Consider the following 5843-nt stretch of genomic DNA (forward strand, 5'->3'; position numbering starts at 1 on the left):
CGGGCAGCGATTGGATCGCTGCCCGGGGGGGGGGGGCAGCGATGGGCGCTGCCCAGGGCAGCGCTGGGCAGCGACGGGCAGCCCGGCCCGAGCCCCTTTGGGGCGCGGGCAGCCCGGGAGCGTCCCGGGCGGCCCGCGAAAAATTAGTTTTTAATTTTAAAATTAAAATTTTAATATGTTAAAATTCTATTTTTGGTCCGATCGAAAATTGTTTTTGATTGGTCCACGAGGCGTCGGATCGAATTGTTCGAGTTCGAAAATTTTAAAATTGATTTTTGGATAAATTTGAATTTTTGGAAAATTTAAAGATTTTATCCGTTAAATCAGATTTTATGAAATTAATTATTTTTGGTACAATTGATTATAAGATATGATCTTATGGAAATATTGAGTAAAATATGATTTTATTTGATAAAAAGATAAAATATGATTTTGTATGTAAAATAAGATTTTATATATGGAATATGATTTTATCCTTTTAATTTAAATTGCCGTTGCATGTTATCCAATAAATTAATTTTGAATTAAATATTATTGGATAAGGATGATCGATTTCCATGACCAATTTTGTAGGTGTATGTTAGGAATTTACATTTGTTTTTATTGTTGTTGGATTTATTAATGGGCCTGGTTTATGGCCCAATATGAATGGTCATATGTAATAAAAGTGGGCCTGGTTTATGGCCCGTTCCCACCCCTTAAAATGTATCCCCTATTTGTCATGGTTATTTATTGTAAATACATTAGACTAGGTGGGAGATGAAGATTTGAAGACGGAGGTGGGCCCAGCAGACAATAAATACTGAAGAAATGTAAATTGGAAGTTCAATGTAATAGGATTGCATTGCATACCTGCATATTACCTAGGATTGGACTTAGACTCGTGATTGGCAACCACGGGTCGATTAGAAATGGAATCGATCATCCTATATAATATATGATATTATAGTTGTATGCATGTTTTAGACAAAATTGTATGAATCCCGCAAGCATACAAATTTTAAAATGATGAGACAAATTTTCAAAATTAAAATCCCTCATTTTAAATATGATTTAAAATTGATATCAAGATAAATAAAGGAAATTTAAAATTGTTTAAATGTTCCTACCTTCCATCAACGATCAATGTATGAGATGCTACCCGCGAATGCGGTCTGGCTCATATTATTGGGGGGGCCCGTTCGTCGGAAAGCTGTACATTGGATCGACACATGTTGTAAGTTGGATGGAACTCCCATGGGATCGGCTCATATTATTGGGGGATCCACATGACGACCGTCCATCACAACTTAATATTGATGGGTCATCTTGACATGTCACAATAAACGGCGTCATATTATTGGGCCCTTATTGGACATGAGGTAAAAATGTGGAGGTTGCTTTGAAAGCAATTGGGCTCTACCTTTTGAAAATTATGGTTGACTGATATTATTCGGGACCATAGTTTGTCAATTGGACTCCATGTTCCCACTAAGGAAAACAGTTTCCCGTTTTCACTAGAGGGTAGTGAAATCGTTAAAATAGTGGGAGTGAGATTCATAAAATAAATTTCGCCTATTTTATGTCTTAGTAAATTAATTAAACAATCACTGATTATTATCTGTTTCTTTTCAGTATTTCATTAAGATGAATTCGCGCAATCCACTATTCTCTATTCTCGAACAAAATAAACTAACTGGCGCAAACTATACGGAATGGTTCCGTAAGTTGAAGATTGTCTTGACCTTGGAGAAGATGCTCTACGTGTTAGAAAAATCTCCTCCGAAGGAAGCACCAGCTGATATAAGTCCAGAAGAGTTGGCCAAACTTGATACATGATGGGGCCATGATATCAAGGCCAAATGCTATATGCAAGCCTCGATGTCTGATGAACTCCAGAGGCGATTTGAGGACACCGTGAATGCTGCTGACATTCACGTACAACTCAAGGAACTTTTTGGGGCTCAATCGAGAGCTGAAAGGTTCGCTACTGTAAAAGAGTTAATGACGTGTCGCATGCGTGAAGGGACTTCGGTCCGTGATCATGGGGTACGAGTGATTTGGCTCATACAGAAGTTGGTAACGCTTGATTTGGTGTTGGAGCATGAACTCAACGTGGACTTATTACTTCTATCTCTTCCTTCTTCGTTTGACGGATTTGTGGTGAATTTCAATATGAACAAGATAGAGGCCTCCCTTGAAGAGATGGTCAATATGCTTGTAACATATGAAGCCACTTTAAATAAGGATAAACCGGCTTTTTTGGTGGGCTCCTCTTCTTATGCTAAGAAGGGGCCAAGTACAAAGGGTAAAAAACGTTCTGCCCCACCCAAGAAAACCGAACCCGAGAAGAAGTACAAGACAAAGGCTTCAAACATGGAAAAATCCAAGGATGTTTGCCATCACTGCAAGAAACCCGGTCATTGGAAACATAACTGCAAGGAATATCTAGAGCAGTTGCGAACTGCGAAGGGTATGTTCTATATTGAAATAAATGTTTCACTTAATGCTACTTCTTGGGTATTGGATACCGGATGTGGATCTCACATTTGCAATGATTTGCAGGTGATGACAAGAAGTCGCAAGCTTAGAATGGGTGAGACCCAGCTGAGGCTCGGAAATGGTTCTAGAGTTGAAGCTAAAGCTGTAGGAGATGTTTATTTAATTTTGCAGAACGATTTTAAGTTACTTTTGAGAGACGTTTTATTTGTTCCAGATTTAATTAAAAACATTATTTCTGTTTTTATGCTTGATAGAGATGGTTTTTCTTGCAATTTTGTGAATGAGATTTGCAATATTTACAAGAATGAATGTTTGATTGGAAATGGACAACTTGAAAACGATCTATATAACTTAAAATTAAAAGACGTTCCAATAAATTATGTTGATAAACCGGTAACAACAAACAAAAGGAAAATCGATATTCAAAACCCGGCAAACCTTTGGCATGCTAGGCTAGGTCATATTTCCTCAAGGAGGATGAACAAGCTAGTGGGAGAGGGCATGTTTGATATGTCTGATATTAACTCTCTACCTACTTGTGAATCCTGCCTAAAAGGAAAAATGACTAAATCTCCTTTTAAGGGGAAACCTGAGCGTAGTCAAAATCTGTTGGATTTGATCCATACAGATGTTTGTGGTCCATTAAGAATTGGTACTCAATTCGGCCACACCTACTTCATTACCTTTACTGATGATTATTCTAGGTATGGGTATTTATATTTAATGAAATATAAGTCTGAAGCATTTGAAAAGTTCAAAGAATTCAAGGCTGAAGTAGAAAACAAGCTAGGTAAAAGTATTAAAGCACTTCGATCGGATCGAGGTGGAGAATACTTAAGTACCGAGTTTTTGGACTATCTGAAAGAGAATGGGATTCTCTCTCAGTGGACTTCTCCTATGACACCACAGCTGAATGGTGTATCTGAGCGTCGTAATAGAACTTTGTTGGACATGGTTCGATCTATGATGAGCTTCACTGAGCTTCCACCTTCGTTTTGGGGCTACGCGCTTGAAACTTCGGTGTTGTTGTTGAACAACGTCCACTCCAAAGCAGTGGATAAAACACCATACGAGTTATGGAATGGCAAAGCTCCTAAGTATTCGTACTTGAGGATTTGGGGATGTCCTGCTTACGTGAAGCAGACAGTGGGAGATAAGTTGGATAGTCGATCCACCTTATGTTATTTTGTAGGGTATCCGAAGAATTCAATCGGATATTATTTCTATCATCCTGCTGAAACAAAGGTGTTTGTTTCAAGGAATGCCACCTTCTTGGAGAAGGAGTTTTTATTGGATAAGAAAGGCGAGATGATGGAACTCGAAGAAATTCGAGAAGAACCCGAAATACAAAATAATGATCCTACACCTCAGGAACCATTGATAGACACGCCTATACCTAGAAGATTTGAGAGGACTTCTAGACCTCCTATTCGATATGGTCTTCTTCTTGAAGGGGATCAAGATGAACCCGATGTTGGATGTGATCCAAGAAACTTCAAAGAAGCAATTTCTGATGCGGATTCAAATTTATGGCTTGAAGCTATGCAGTCGGAAATAGATTCAATGCATACAAACCAAGTTTGGTCCTTAGTAGATCCTCCCGATGGAATTGTTCCAATAGGGTGTAAATGGATCTACAAGAGAAAGCTTGGGCCTGATGGTAAGGTATTGACCTACAAGGCGCGATTGGTGGCGAAAGGTTATACTCAAAGACAAGGATTTGACTATGATGAAATCTTTTCACCAGTTGCAATGTTCAAGTCCATAAGAATCCTTATTGCCATAGGTGCTTGGTATGACTATGAGATATGGCAAATGGATGTGAAGACTGCATTTCTTAATGGAAACATTAAGGAAGAGATCTATATGACGCAGCCTGAGGGATACACATCCATGGGAAGCGAGCATAAGGTATGCAAGCTTCAGAGATCAATCTATGGTCTAAAACAAGCATCAAGAAGTTGGAACCAGAAATTTGATGAAACAATAAAGGATTTTGGTTTCATCAAGAACCCGGAGGAACCATGCGTGTACAAGAAAGTAGTTAAGGATGCTGTGACATTCTTAGTACTTTATGTTGATGACATCCTACTCATTGGGAATGACGTAGGGATGTTGCAGTCAACTAAGATATGGTTATCAGGTAGATTCTCGATGAAGGATTTGGGTGAGGCATCCTATATTCTAGGGATACAGATCTATAGAGATAGATCTAAGAGAATGATAGGACTCACTCAAGCAACCTACATCGAAACCATATTGAAAAGGTTTTCAATGGATGGGTCCAAGAGAGGACATCTACCCATGTGTCATGGAGTTTCTCTATCCAAGTCTATGTGTCCCAAGACTGATGAAGAGATAGAGAAAATGACACATGTACCATATGCGTCAGCCATAGGTAGTATCATGTATGGGATGATATCTACCAGACCGGATGTAGCATTTTCTCTGAGTGTCACGAGCAGATATCAAGCTAATCCCGGTCAAATGCATTGGAAAGCCGTGAAGGACATTCTTAAGTACTTACGAAGGACTAAGAATATGTTCATGGTATATGGAGGAAGAGAACTGAAATTGGAAGGCTATACCGACTCTAGCTTCCAAAGTGACGTGGATGACTCGAAGTCAACCTCTGGATTTGTGTTCATGCTCAATGGCGGTGCTGTCTTTTGGAAGAGTTCCAAGCAGGACACCACAGCGGATTCCACCACTGAGGCAGAATACATTGCGGCATCAGCTGCTGCTAAAGAGGCCGTTTGGATGAGGAATTTTGTCCAAGAGTTGGGCGTTATTCCTGAAGTTGTTGGTCCAGTCCCGGTGTACTGTGACAACACGGGTGCCATTGCTCAGGCAAAGGAACCAAGGTCTCATCAAAGATCCAAACACGTACTGAGGAAATACCACATCATCCGGGAGATTGTGGAAAGAGGAGACATCACTGTCGAGAGAGTGGCCTCTGCAGACAATATCGCTGATCCACTTACTAAGCCCTTGCCAGGACCATTATTTGACAAACATCGCGAAGCAATGGGTCTACGTAGTATGACTAGTTGGCTTTAGGGCAAGTGGGAGATTGAAAAAGTGGGTGCCCGGTGAGCCAACTTGTGGCTAAGGGCTTTGATGACTCTTTGTATAAACAATCTTTTGTTTAATATAATTTACACTTTTATTAATGGCAATGACTTTATCTTTCTTCATATTGTTATATTGTGATATAATATTGTTGTTTTGATAAAGACCTTGAATATACTATAGTGTATGTAAGATGTGGTAGTACATGGGGATGTCTATCATGAAACACATCTTATAGTCACTGTATATTCTAAATGGTTCCTAGTCGATTGAGCCGTCCGTTAATAAGG

Source organism: Henckelia pumila, chromosome 1 (assembly GCF_033568475.1).
Source record: "Henckelia pumila isolate YLH828 chromosome 1, ASM3356847v2, whole genome shotgun sequence".
Classification (NCBI taxonomy): domain Eukaryota; kingdom Viridiplantae; phylum Streptophyta; class Magnoliopsida; order Lamiales; family Gesneriaceae; genus Henckelia; species Henckelia pumila.